The sequence below is a fragment of the Sinocyclocheilus anshuiensis genome, unplaced genomic scaffold (assembly GCF_001515605.1).
Source record: "Sinocyclocheilus anshuiensis isolate Anshui unplaced genomic scaffold, SAMN03320099.WGS_v1.1 scaffold1302, whole genome shotgun sequence".
NCBI classification, from domain to species: Eukaryota; Metazoa; Chordata; class Actinopteri; order Cypriniformes; family Cyprinidae; genus Sinocyclocheilus; species Sinocyclocheilus anshuiensis.
Window position 1 is genome coordinate 177,444 of NW_015557126.1, and position 14,524 is coordinate 191,967.

Genomic DNA, 14,524 nt, shown 5'->3' on the forward strand with positions numbered 1-14,524 from the left:
TTCAAATGGTTACAAAGACAATTTTTATTGTAGAACAACAATTTAGAAATAACAGCAGCATTAGAGAACAATAACTATTTTTAACTGAAATATCTATTTACATTGGTCATTATGGAATGTTACTGTAATTGTAGATATTTTGACTTTAATTGTCATGCTAAAAATGTAATTTGTAATGAATGTTGTGTTTAATTAGAAAATAACATAAACTGGCAGTGTAAAATTTATAACAGTACAGAATGAGTCACAATAGGTGACAGAGCGAGGACAGGAAGGAGTGATGTGAAATGAAACAGGAAAGACAATTAAAGTGTGCCAAAAAAAAAATGATGGTGAAGGGTGTGAGAGTTCATAAGAAACAGGGTGATAAAAACAATGTTCTTTCCTTCCTCTGAATACATGCTTCCACACCAAACCCTGCCTCGTTTGTGATTTCTACATGCCTGATTGAGTCAGAAGACACCAGCAGGGCAGATCTGGAGATGTCTTCTGTTATCAGCTGCAACGTCCAAAAATCCCTCAACCTCGATCCAGCTGCATTCATTCAGGTTGAGGCCTTCATAGAGGCTTAGCATCTACTGGACCAGAGGGTGTCGGACCATGTCAGCCCCCGTGTTACTGACACATGTCTTTTCAGGTCCTGGGCTCATATTCCCTGCTTTATCTGGCCCGTCTACTCCTGTTGGAAGAACCCACATCACCAGCTATCCTATTGCCTGGGCTGAGAGCCGCTCAGCTGGGGCAAAAGGATTTGTCACATTCAGAGTTAACACTTGCATGCGCATATAAAAAGATGAAATGACAAGAACACATTAAAGGCCTCAGTCACAGTCACAGATAGGGATACACAGAGAAGTCTGATGCTGCTCTAGTAAAATGAATGACATACAAGGAAGAAAAAAATATATATATTTAATATATTTAATTATTATTACAAAATATATATATTTTTAAAGAAATGTATAGATTTCTGAAGAATCATGTCATGCTGAATACTGGAAAATTTAGCTTTGCCATCACAGGAATAACATTTACAAAAATGTATATTTTAAAATATATAAAAATAGAAAACATTTATTTATGATATTTTTTATAATATTTCACAATATTACAGTTTTGTATTTTTAAATGCAGCCTTGGTGAGCATAAGAAACTTCTTTCAAATGCAGTACATACTACATTTTAAGAGTTGTATTAATAATAATAAAACAAGAATAGAACATATTGAAAATATATATAAATGCATGAGAATACCACAAATGAAGGAAGGAACTAAAAAGTTTGTTTCCTCTGTCTAGCCACATTGATATCAATAGTTACGTTATTCTATTCCACACTAGCAACCGTTGATATATTTCTTTAGTTTGTCTATTTCTCTCTCAATTTTTCTCTCACTTCCTCTCTGTTCCCAGTGTTTTCTCTTTGGTTCTCATTTTATATGTCCTCCCACCGTTCTCACCCCCTCTCGCTTTCTCTCTTGTCCTCCCTCTCCGTCCTCCCATCTGGACTGATAGTGGTTGTGATGGCTGGGGTGCGAGGCACTGCCTGGGTCCAGTTCCATTCTGGTCTCACCCACACCATGTGTACCACAGGTGCGTGAAATATAAATACCGCGAGCCCCGTGGCCATGCTCATCCCAGCAGGACCCTCTCTGGCCCTCTGCCCTCTGCCCCCCTCCCCGCTCCCCTTCGGTTCTTCTGTCCCTAATTAGGATCTTGGGCTCGTTAGGGCCTGAGACCCTCGGGCCTGCTGACACAAAGTTGATTCTATCTGACGTAACAAGTCAATGCTAAAGGGATGGATGCTAATTTTAATTAATAGAATTTAAGGATTTAATGGAGAGTGTAGCGAACAAATTACCAACAGGTAAACCACAACAACAATCACCATCAAAATGAAATGCCTAGAACAGAGACCAAAATGCATCAGTCCTGGAGTTTGTGACCTCTTGGCAACAGAAGTCTTGGAAGAACCTGTTGATGACCCCATAATTCTCGCTTTCAACGAGCTAGCTGTACATAAACTGCACAGTATGCATGTATGATTTAAAGTAGAGTTTCCCAAATGGGGTGAGGGAACTGCAAGAGGTTTGTGAAATGATAATTAGGCTAATAATTAATTAATAATTAATTAAATTGAATGAAACATTAAAATAAACAAACGGGGCTCTTACAGTGAAGAGTGACACTGTGGGGAAAAAAATACATTGTCTGTTGTCAATAGAAATGTATGAAACTCACACAAAAGTCACTTTCAAACCAATCAGCTCGTGGCCTAATGGTTAACCCAAAGGTCCCGGGTTCAAGTCTCAGTACTGGCAGGAATTGTAGGTGGGGGGAGGTGAATGAACAGCGCCCTCTCCCACTGTCAATAACCACAACCCTTGAGCAAGGCACCGAACCAGTTGCTCCCCGGGTGCCGCAGCAAAAAATGTCTGCCCACTGCTCTGGGTGTGTGTTCACGGTGTGTGTGTGTGTGTGTGTGTGTGTGTGTGTTCACTATTGTGTGTGTGCACTTGGATTAAATGCAGAGCACAAATTCCGAGTATGGGACACCATACTTGGCCACACGTCACATCACGTCACGTCACTCACTCACTCACTTTCTGTTGTTCACCACTGCAAATTAATGTGACCAACCTGAACCCGATGCTTAAGCAAATATTTTGCCCCCAAGTGAAATTGCTGAGATTCCTATGAAAATTACTCAAATTTTACCACAAAAATTCACTGAACAAAAGTAAATGTGACCACACCTTTAGAACGTGCCAATGAAAACTAAGACAAATGTCAAAATTTTGCAGTGAATTATGTAGATGTCATACACATTTGAAATGAAATGATGGTAAGTAAATTATTACATCATTTTCATTTTTAGGTGGACTATCCCTTTAAATACATCTCATCTTCTTCTTCTAGCCATTTAGTCGTGTCCGACTCTTGGCTACTTCATAGGCCTGCATCCTCCACATCCTTCAGTCTTTTACCGCTTCCTTGAGGTCACTCATTCTCATGCCGGTGTCCATCTGGATGGTATCCAGCCAGCGTATTCTTGGACACCTCCTGCGTGTTCCAGTCCCAGCATGGTAGATTTTTCCAATGATGAATCGGCTCGCATGACATGTCCAAAGAATGTTAACTTTTGCCTGGTGTTTTTGGCTTCAAGTGACATTTCTGGCTTGATCCGATTTAGGACTTCCGCATTGGTTTGTCGTGTTCAACACAGTCAAACGCTTTGCTGTAATCGATGAAGCACATATAGATGTCCTTCTGGTACTCTCTGCATTTCTCCATAATCCATCGGAGATTGGCAATGTGATCACGGGTGCCTCTTCCTTTCCTGAACCCTGCCTGAGTGTCAGGTAGTTCCGCTTCCACAAATTTCCCCAGCCGCTGTTGAATAAGATCTTGCTGGCGTGTAATATCAGGGTGATGGTGCGGTAATTGGAGTAGTTGCTTGTGTCTCCTTTTTTTGGAATCGGGATGAACACCGACCATTTCCAGTCTTTTGGCCATTTACAGCCTTTCCAGATGGTTTGGCACAGTGCAGTGAGTGCTGGAATCGGCACTGCTTTCAGCATCTCTGATGGAATTCCGTCAATTCCAGGGGTTTTCCCATTCGGCAGTTGTCTGAGTGCCCATGCGACTTCTTCCTCCAGGATATCAGGTTCAATGTCGGTACAAGTGTGCTGTTGTACTTGTTGGCTTGGATTCGCATACAGACCCTCTGTGTACTCTTTCCATCTGTTCTTGATGGATTGTTGGTCATGCAATACTTCGCCATTGGCGCCTTTAACGGTTCCCTGCCGGGTAGCATAGGGTGTCCGCATCCGCTTCAGTTGGGCGAATAGGGCACGGGTGTGGCCTTTCTTATTATCCTCTTCCAATTCTTTGCATCACTTATTCCAATATTCCTCCTTATCTTTCCTGGCCGCACGTTGAAATTCCGCATTTAGCCGTCTAGTCTCATCTCTATCTCCTCTCACCTTAGTCTGCCTTCTTGTTTCGGCTATTTTGATGGTTTCTTCTGCCAGCCAATTATTCCACTTTGTGGGCTTCGCATATGGAACATGCTGTTGTGCGATTTCAATGATATTGGTCGTGATATCATTCCACAGTTCATCTGGCTGTTGTTCTTTGAGGGTGAGTGCATCGAATCTGTTCTTCACTTCGATAGCGTACAGAGGTGACATCTTGTCCACTAGGAACCTTGGTGTGGCGATGTCCCATTTGATCCTGTCCCACCTGAGCTTGGCTTTCATTACCAGTAGCTGATGGTCAGTCATGCAATCGGCTTCAGGGAACGTTTTTGCAATGAGAACAGGATTTTTCCGTTTTTGACTGCATAAGATGTAGTCAATCTGGTTCCGATGTATGCCATCTGGTGCTAGCCAGGTGTAGAGATGCCGTTTTGGTTGCTTAAAGCCAGTGTTGGTAATCCATAGCTGGTTCTCATGGCAAAATTGGACTAAACGATCTTTATGCTCGCCAAAGTCACAGCTGCCCATTACGTGAGATTCAACATGGCTTCCCACTTTGGTGTTGAAATCTCCAATCACGTAAATAATATATTTTTTTGGTGTCTCATCCATTGCTTCCTGAACTTCAGCATAGAATTCTTCAATGATGGTTTCATCTATTGCTGATGTTGGAGCTGTTGGAGCATAAACCTGCAAGATGGATGTGTTTAGTAGCTTACCTTGAATTCAGATGGCGATCAGCCGGTCATTAATTGTTCGATAACTTTTCACTGATCTGCTGACTTTCTTGCTGATAATGAAGGCCACACCATTCCTCCGGACGGTATCATTTCCTGAGTAATAGATGGTGTGGTCCCCTGATTGGAAAAAGCCCCTTCCTATCCAATGGAGTTCACTTATCCCCAGAATGTCAATCTTCATTTGGTCCATTTCATTTTTAACAACCTGTAGCTTTCCAAGGTCCATACCACGTACATTCCATGTGCCAATTTTCATTGATTTGGTGCAGCGCAGGCAGTTCTGTTCGATCCTGCTGGCATCAGCAGTTAAGCGTCCCGGAAGTTTTGTCTCAACCACGTCATAAGTAGCTGGTCTATTGGGAACACATCCTTGCTCTTCTTCAGTTATATTTTGGACACCGTCCAACCTGGAGGGTCCACTGTCCGATGCCATATTTGAAGACGTAGTTGTTTGCATTCCCATTAATTTGTTTGCCCATAATACGAGGGTAGGTGGCCAGGTCTTTCCCTCGGCCCTCCCTGGGCTCAACCACGAATGGTTGAGACCTTAGCCTACGGTTTAGCCCCAGAGGGTAACCCTAGTTGATCCCCGACACCACAAAGAGGTTTGGGATGGGACTTTGATGGGGAAATACATCTCATACTGATCCTTTAAAGAAACAGTTCACTCAAAAATTACATTTCTAATGTCATTCCAAACCTCCACTTATTATTTATGTGGTACACAAAATGTCAAATTTTTAAGAACATACAGACATTTTGAGGTGAACCATTATTTTAAGCATAATGGTTTAGTTATAATTGTTCCCTTCATCTCCCCAGCTCATGAAACCTGTGTGATGGTTCCCTATCAGAGCCAGTGTAATGGAGTGGCGAGAGCCAGATGACTGTCTCTGTTTGTGGAGGAACCCAGCTGTGGCTTCCTCTAGTGTTCTGGCATAACTTCAGTCTGCATGATGCCAAATAGAGCCCTTAAACTAACAGTGGTGTTGTTTTGTCTTCTGCCTCATCTGATTTCTCAGTATGAGCCGGTATGCCTTATAGGCTCTAGTGGAGCTGCAGTGGATATAATGGGTACTGCACACCCACTGCAAAGTAATTTAGACTTTAGAATTTAAAGTGACATTAATTTGTGTATATTTAGTGTATTAGTAAATAAATGTGTTATGAAGGGTGAAGGTCAACCCTTCTTCCTCCTGCACACCTCACACCCTACCTGTGTCTTTTTTAGAGTAACCCAAATGCTTAACATTTGCTCTGTATTCTACTCGCCCTCATCTTAATCACTGTTTCCTTAACACGTCCCTCTGTGCTCTCCACCATCCCTGTAACACACCCTCCCCCTCTTTTTTCTGACCTAGATTTAGCAGTTGATCCAGACTGGAAGGTTAACCCCTAGAGGGAGCACCTTGTCAGCCCTCCACCCCATCAGTTCACACACAAAGGGCACCCTTTGTCACTTCACATTTCCAGGCTTTCCTTGCCTTACTGTCGGTTCCATCGTAATGGTCACTCTGCCATCAGGCCTCAGTCTCACCTTTGGCCCAAGTGCAGGTATTGAAATCCTCTCAAAATCCTTAGTCAAAAAAGATTTAAAATCATGAAATTCTTTTTGCAGGTGAAAAGCTTGTTGACACAGGGGCACTGCCTCCAGGCCCCCCTAGAACTGCCCCTGTTCACAAGACAGAGATCTCGGGTTGGTATACTGGAAATCTCTAAACACGTCTAGTGTGTGCAATCAGAAATATACAGTATCCGGAAATCTCTGTGCATCTCAAGTGTATGGACGTGTACGGGACTCAGCACACTTGCCTGGGAAATTTTTGTACACGGTTCGTACACCTTAAGTTTCACTGAACTATCCCATGTCAGATTTATCCCGGAAATTCCTCTTTTCATGCAGTGCCCTCTCAGCTTTTTACCTTTACTGAACTAGAGTATATGGAGCCAGTTTCAGAACAGCTTTAAAAGGAGCCTGCTTGCCGTCTACTGTATGTAACACACAGTGTGAGTGAGTGGTGCCAGGCCGTGAGTGCTAGTGACAGGAGGAGAGCTTAGGTTGGTTATGGCCCTCCCAGGGGTCAGCACCCATCATGCACCGGACCCTAATGCTGCTGATGAGAGAAAGACCACCCTGCAGGCCTGCAGTCCCTCGAGGAGTGGGCATTCAGCATCAACATAACCTGAGCCGACAGACACAAACACACACAAAAGCAAGAACTTGTACAGTCACATACACACGGACAGAAATCTGACACATAAAGACACACAAGAACAAAGACACACACATATCAAAACACACACTGCAAGACAAGTGCAACATTACACGACACATACACACACACAGGTTTCTCACTAAAGAGAGAAATGGAATTAATGTGACACACATTGAATGTGTAATTTTAAAGTAATTTTAAAGTAAAAGTCATGACAACTCTCTGAAGATTTTAGCATGGTGATAGACATGACAATGTTAATGTATTTGGTCTTGGCGGAATAGATCTGCTACGCTGCTGCTGAATTGCTGCTGCTGTTGGTTATTGCTGTAGTTGTAGATTATTGCTGCTGCTGCAACAAGCAGAGGCGAGAATCAATGTGCAGGTAGTTTAATAAAATGACATAATAATAATAATAATAATTAAACACTGACTAAAATGAATCATTTTAATATTATTATGACTATAAATTCATTTTTTTTCTTTTCAGTTTTGTAAAGAAAATACCAAATACAGATTTAAATTAATCATTATTATAATTTATTTTGATATTAACCTTATTAATATAAACTTTTTTTAGTTTTGTAAAAAAATATTTGTACATTTAATAACAGATTTTAAAATATATTCAGCAAAACTAATTACAGAATTCATGAGAAACAAATTCAACCAAGTTTGTCCCAACTTTTGACTGGTGTTGTACTTACAAAAAGTTTGTTACTAAGGCACAAACTGAAAGATCATGCTCCTCATAAGCAACAAAAGCAAGACATCAGATTCACTCATGCGCATGTCAGCACTGTCTGTGAACATGCCCATGGAGCTTGCAGTCTGCTCTCAAGCAGACTAACAGCCCTCAAATTAGTACAGTCTTTCCTCACCTTCCCTCAGCACAGCTGCCGTGTGTTCAGCAGAAGGATGCCAACTCCCTGCCAGCGCCTTCTTCAGGTGTGCTGTACATCTGAGGTGCTGCAAAACACACCTCCGTCTGAATTCCCTTGAGGATCTGTAAATATGTCATGTCGAAGCAGCAACAGAACACTTAATTAGACTGATCTCATCAAGTGTGATTAGGTTATTATGTACACATAACTGACATTGACTTTAATAATCAATTTGTTTTTGTTTGTTTTACATCTTCATAACCTCCAATGGATCTTTTAATTGCTAATGGACTGATTTCTCCATAAACCTTTGACCTGGAATTATGGGTGGTTAAATAATGCTCAAATAACTTTTTTTTCATCATTTTTTAAATATTTTTCATTTAACTTCAAATATATTGTATTTTATATCTATAATCAGTCATGTACCATAAACCGATTTATGTAATACACTGTAAAAAAATATTTTTTCAAAGTTGTAAATAAAACAAAATTTTTGCAGTATGTTTTACAAGAACTCAAATAGTCTCTACTTCAGAATTTCAGGTTTGATTCATTGTGTTATTTGCTGTTACTTGTAATTATTTGTGAAATTTACTAGCAATTTCTGAGTCAAAACGGTTTCTACACCAACATTGTTTTAGTTTAATGTTGTTCATAATCCTTCATGAGACAAGACAACAAATTTAAGTGTGTTTATGTTTTTCAAATACTTTTTTGCTTCAAATTAAAATTTGTAATGTGATTTTTTGACAGTATTACTTATGATTAATGGTCAAACCTGCAATGGTACGTCTCAGTATTCCATTCATCAGTAATACACTGCAAAGCTAATTCCATGATTGCATCACTTTTATTCTCATGAACAACAATGGAGTTCTTGGGAAAGGCTACTCTAATTCAAAAGTAAAACCAGACCAGTTGACCTGACAAGTCAAGCTTCGGCACTGAATATTGACCCAACATGCCTGTACTTATCACTACCCTGTAGGATCCCTTAACAGGGTCTTGACCCTCTTAATTTACACCCACTGCCAAACAGTCTGCTAGCAGCAAGCATTTTAACCTCATGAACCCTGTGTTGCAAGAAATACATGACCAGGACTGCGTTTCCCAAAAGCATCGTAGCCCTATGTAGATCGTAGAACAATTGCCAGCAATGGTCTCTACAATCATCTTAGCTTAGAAACGCAGCCCAGAGCTTTCTCTAAGCCATGATCATGTAATAATAATACTAAATTTGACCAATATACTCATTTATTTATTAGTTTAATTTCATGCATTTTGTGAGGACACTATAAAAATAACCTTCAAAATATCTCATAAATGTGTGTACGTGGTGGTTTTTGATTATAACATGCAGTAAGGCGTCCATGGAAAATTGGCTGCAGCACTATTACAGCCCTAATTAGGCTTACGAGACAAGAAATGCAAGCATGTGTGTGTTTGTGTGTGAGAGTGTGTTGTAAAGTAGAGTAGCTGAAGGGGTTAGCAGGCAGGAGAGCTGAAAGGAAACACCGTTGTGTTGATCTTTAGGAATGCAGCATGCCAGAGGCCTGGCTCGGCTGGCACCAAACCCAAATACCTTGCCCACCCCTCTTCCTGTGCCTGTTCCCTTTCTTCCTCGTCTCTCCAGAGAGCCACTGCTACACTCCTTCCCCCAAACTGCTGCCCCCCACCCCCTGTGAAATGGGAGAGCCCTCGTCTCCACTTCCTCTGACCAGATCAGCAACCACCCTCCCCCCAGCAGCATTCAGAATAGCTCTGTGACGTCTGCTGAGTTACTAGAAAATTTAACTCTCCCAAGAACCCCGGGAACAAGGATACGTAAACGGACAAAATATATCTGTCCACTTGTGGCCACGCAGTCTCTGACACAGACACAGCTGCCCAGGTGCACTAGGGTCAAAATGCACACAGAGACACACATGCAAAGTGTTACATGATGATTCGGTGGCGTTTCTAGACTACTTTAATTAGAGGAGAAGGTTGTGCTTCTAGTGGTGGCAACTTAAATATCTGAGTACAAAATACATGCAATGACATTTTTAACAAGAAAATAATAGAAATACCAAATTATAAAACAAAAATTTAAGGTTTGTGATTCCTACAAACTGTAAACGTTTGATGTTCTTTTGAATGACAAATAATGGAAAGTACTATAAGCGAAAGGGATCTGGTTTTATCAGCTCGTTTTGCTGTGCAATTAATGAAAGTGAATGTTAATAACAACAACAATAATACATTTATATACAAAAAATACATGTGCAAAAATTATATGCTTTTGTGTAGTTTAATGAGAGTGAATGTTTAATAAAATATATATATTATGTATGTATGTATTTATGTATTGTAGAGAGAGATTATTCTGATATGATATGATTGTGTTTACATTTTATATGTATGTATGTTTCACAAGAAAATATTATTTCAGTCTTTCTGCTTGAAAATTTCATGTTTAATTCAGTGTGTAGATTGTCTATTCTTTGTAATTAATTGTGAAATTTACTAGCAATTTCTGAGTGAAAATTGTTTCTACACCCTATTTTTTGTACGTTGCCTGTTAAGAACTGACCAAGGACTACAGATGAAAATTAGCCTTTAAGGCTAAATGCAATATCGCAATATCAAGGTGTTAATATCTCATGCATTTATGCATGATAGAATGTAGACAGGCAACACAGACTAGCTGTTCTTTCGATATATAGGGATAACTGCAGGCTGGAGCAGTGGGTGTGGCAAAAGATTAGGGCGTGCCGAAAGGTAGAAGGAGTGGATAAAGGTCTTTCTAATTGGTTAGGTTTTGGAAAAGTACAACAGCTCCCCCCAACCTAGCACCCATCTAGGCAGGTTTGGAATAGGAAGACTGAGGAAAGGTGCACGGGCCTACGCATGTCAGATTAGGGCTAGGGTTAGGGGTTAGTTTCTGATGTAGCATTCACCTTTTGGTAAGCCACCTTTTGCCACGCCCATTACTCCGACCTGCAGCTACCCCTGTCTATATATATATATTAGGAAAATGAAGGTCTGTGAGTGAACGTATGCTCATGGATGAACAGGTGCTGCCTGCAACAAGCGTCACGTTTGCCTTACCTGTGAGCAAAGCCATATCACCTGCAAAAAGGTATCTAAAATTTTCCCAAGTCTTGCTGTCTGTTTCATTGAAACATAAGCAGTATTGCAGCTTTTTGTCAGTGTTATGCAAGTAGGTAATTGATTACTGATCAGTTCAACGTGAAATGCTGACGGTCGCCGTGATTTTGCCAAGTAAGACATATTCCTGGATCAACATCTTTTGTTGATCCTGGATCAACATTACTGTCCAAAAATACAGACTTAACCCAATCCCCCTAAACCTAACCTTACCCATAATTTATTTCTAAAGTCAGAGGGAAATGATAGCTGATTAACAAGGGTGTAGAAGCACCTAATCCTGATTGTAAGCCTAAAACTGACATTTCCTGAAAAGTTATCTCTCAATTCTGATTGGTTGATGGGAATGATGTTCCAGGATCAACAAGGATGTTGATCCAGGAACATGTTGTACTTGGTCAAATCACGCTCACCAAATGCTGACCTTTTCAAGATGGCGGTGCTGTTGGCATATCCGGTTCAGCTAAATTTTCGCTAGTTATAAATTTACACTTAAAGGAGACATATTATGCCCCTTTTTACAATATGTAATATACACTGAACAAAATTATAAATGCAACACTTTTGTTTTTGCCCCCATTTTTCATGAGCTGAACTCAAAGATCTAAGACTTTTTCTATGTACACAAAAGGCCAATTTCTCTCAAATATTGTTCACAAATCTGTCTAAATCTGTGTTAGTGAGCACTTCTCCCGAGATAATCCATCCACCTCACAGGTGTGGCATATCAAGATTCATGTTTTTGCACATCCAGCATCTTCACCTCCAAGATCGTCTGAGACCAGCCACCCGGACAGCTGCTGCTGCAACAATCGGTCAGCATCAAAGAATTTCTGCACAAACTGTCAGAAACCGTCTCAGGGAAGCTCATCTGTATGCTCATCGTCCTCATCGGGGTCTCGACCTAACTGCAGTTCGTCGTCGTAACCGACTTGAGTGGGCAAATGCTCACATTCGATGGCGTCTGGCACTTTGGAGAGGTGTTCTCTTCACGGATGAATCCCGGTTTTCACTGTACAGGGCAGATGGTTTCCAATCCACTGCTGGCTTTTCTCCTCTGAGGCTGGGACTGTAAATAGTGTTCTGTGCTCGTCTGTGCAGCCACAGGCAGAACAGTTAGCATGTTTTGCTCAAATTTTCGCCATGGCATTACACCGTTGTCGCTTGCTAAATCAAAATGACGGTGCCATGGGTGGAAACGTGCAAATTAAGGGGTGGTAATATTATAATGAGATCCCTTTGCCACGTCACCAAGGGAGCGAAATCAGACACGTTCGTTTTTTCAGATGCTTGCAGAAAAAGGCTTACCAAAACAAAGTTACTGGGTTAATCTTTTTCACGTTTCCTTGGTTGGTAGATACACCGGGGACCTGATTATAGCACTTAAAAAAACCTGGAAAAGTCCGATTTTCATGATATGTCACCTTTAAGACTAGCCTGGAGCACCATCTGCTGTTAAAAACTAAGCTCAGAATCGATTCGAGAGAGAATCACGATGCAGGGACCTGATTATAGCACTTAAAACCTGGAAAAATCAGATTACCATGATATGTCACCTTTAAAGGAGTGTGTTAATTTATCAACATTAAAATACGTTCTCCTAACTAGCTATCTAAATGTGAACATTCTATAAACTTCTATTGTTTTTATATACAAAAATAGTTATATATAGCCTACTATAACCTAACCCTAAAATTGTATGCATTTGTACCATTTAATTTCTTTATTTTTACAAATAAATAATAATACCTATTTTACAAATGAGCACATTAGCTCACTTCTGGGTACAATTTGTCCCCAAAATATGGTTAAGTAGGTTCAAAGACACACCAAACCAAGGGCGTAGATTTGATTTTGACATTGGTGGGGACATAACAGCAATTTGGGGACAATTTAGAAGACGCTGGATATTGGTAGGGACATGTTCCTAGCGTCCCTACTAAATTCTATGCCCTTGCACCAAACTACCTGTAATCCTTTCATGTACATCTTAAAACATTGTTAAAAACCAAATATTTTATGGTTATGCTTACCATCTTTATAAGTTACTGATAAAACTCAAGGCCATATGATCTAGAATATGTGACTGAGTTTTATGAAACATATTGTCGCTTTCTACAAGAACACTTCAACAGACCGTCTGATAAACATTCACTTTCAACTTTGAAAGTACATTATGAACACAAGGAATCCAATAGACGGTCTGACCTGAACGCGCTTCACATAAAGATCCTCACAACAAAAGCAAAACACTCTCTTAGAGCATCTGAGGGAGCGTGACACCACAGCTCAGCTCTGTGTCAGAAGGAATGATGCATGTTGACTGTAGCCCTGGCTGTGTTTGTCAGACGAGGTGTCTGTCGTAAAATTGCCAAAGCCAGCAGATTGACACTCATTAGCAGGCCGCTGAGAGCCATTGCCTGGGGAAGCAGCGCAGAGAGACCATATCCCACTAAAAATAAATGATTCAAATGATTGGTACTGATAAAACTGGATGAATTAGAAATAGAAGAGAGCTCAGGCAAGACCTCTGGTTGGCAAGCTGTTGTCACTTGGAAGGCCGCTTAAAGCCTCCATGACACCCACCACCCCCAGCCTCTTAGCGCTGGTGACCCCACACACACACACATACACATCAATGTCTGCTTCATGCCACAGTTTAAAAGCAAAAGTGACCAAGGCCAAATCCTAGAGGGTGAACTGAGTAACACAGCCCCTCGTACACACATTTGCCTTCGCATACGCCATCATGAATGTCCTGCCCTGTGGCCAGTTGCATAAATTGCTTAGACTAGTCTTAAAAAGTTAGCCATCTAATTTGTTTTGTTCTAGACTGGTCATAACTGTTTAAAGTCAGTAACAAAAATGTAGATTGGCCCAATTTTAATCAGAAAAGTGAGACTGATTATCTCTTGGCTAACTGCTAGTTGGTCAAAGTAGTTCTTAAGACACAGTCTTAACATAGTGTCTATGTTTATGCAACTGGCCCTGTGGTCCTTTGCACTTTATATGGCTTCACAGGCAGAAAGGGCACCTGTCCATCACTGCATTTGTTCACCATCCCTAAATTAATTCATTCATCATTATGCATGTCTCAGTCTGTCAATCATTCAATCAATTGGAAGATTATTACAGTAATTTAAGAATCAGGCCCTCCAGCACAGAAAGTAAAAAGAGATGAAAGAAACTTTGAAACTGTATTATTTTGTATATATTTATATATATTTAATAAATTGTTTATTTTGGTATGCATATTTATTTATTTATTTTATTTACTTTTTTATTTTGTAATAAACAATTTTTTGGGGGTATGCCTCTACATTTTTTACTGGTTAGCAATATGCACTTAAAGGACAAGTGTGTCGTTTTTTTTTTTTTCAATATTAAAATGCATTCCTGTACGTATCTATATGGGACATTCCATAGGCTTCTATTGTTTTATATACAACGAGTTATAAATACTATAACCTAACCCTAAAAATCTTTACAATAAAAAATAAAAACAAAATGGGTACAAATGTATAGTTAAGTAAAATCAATATACTTATGTAT